Genomic DNA, 377 nt, shown 5'->3' on the forward strand with positions numbered 1-377 from the left:
GAATGTGTGCTGAACCCAGGGACACATGAGGCTCCTAAGCAAGCAACCCCTCCCTGGTGACATGTAACGCAAGGACCTCAGAGATATGTGGTCATCATTCCTTATTCTTCCTCATGTTGATTTGTTCTTGAACTTACAAGCTCTTTCCTCTGAATCTGATTATGGGATGGTGGTGCCAGGCAGAAGAACAGTTCACCTGCTGAGACGGTTCTTGCTTGGCCAGTCAGGCCTCATCTTAGAAATGTCACCTCTTCCTGAAGACCTCTGCAGGACAGCAAGATGAGTGTCTACTGGACCCTTTTGTTCACTTTTCCAGCACCCACTGCCCCAGCAATAACAGAAACTGGGAGAAAGCCTTGCCTGGTGATTTTTCTAGA

Source organism: Mastomys coucha, unplaced genomic scaffold (assembly GCF_008632895.1).
Source record: "Mastomys coucha isolate ucsf_1 unplaced genomic scaffold, UCSF_Mcou_1 pScaffold22, whole genome shotgun sequence".
NCBI classification, from domain to species: domain Eukaryota; kingdom Metazoa; phylum Chordata; class Mammalia; order Rodentia; family Muridae; genus Mastomys; species Mastomys coucha.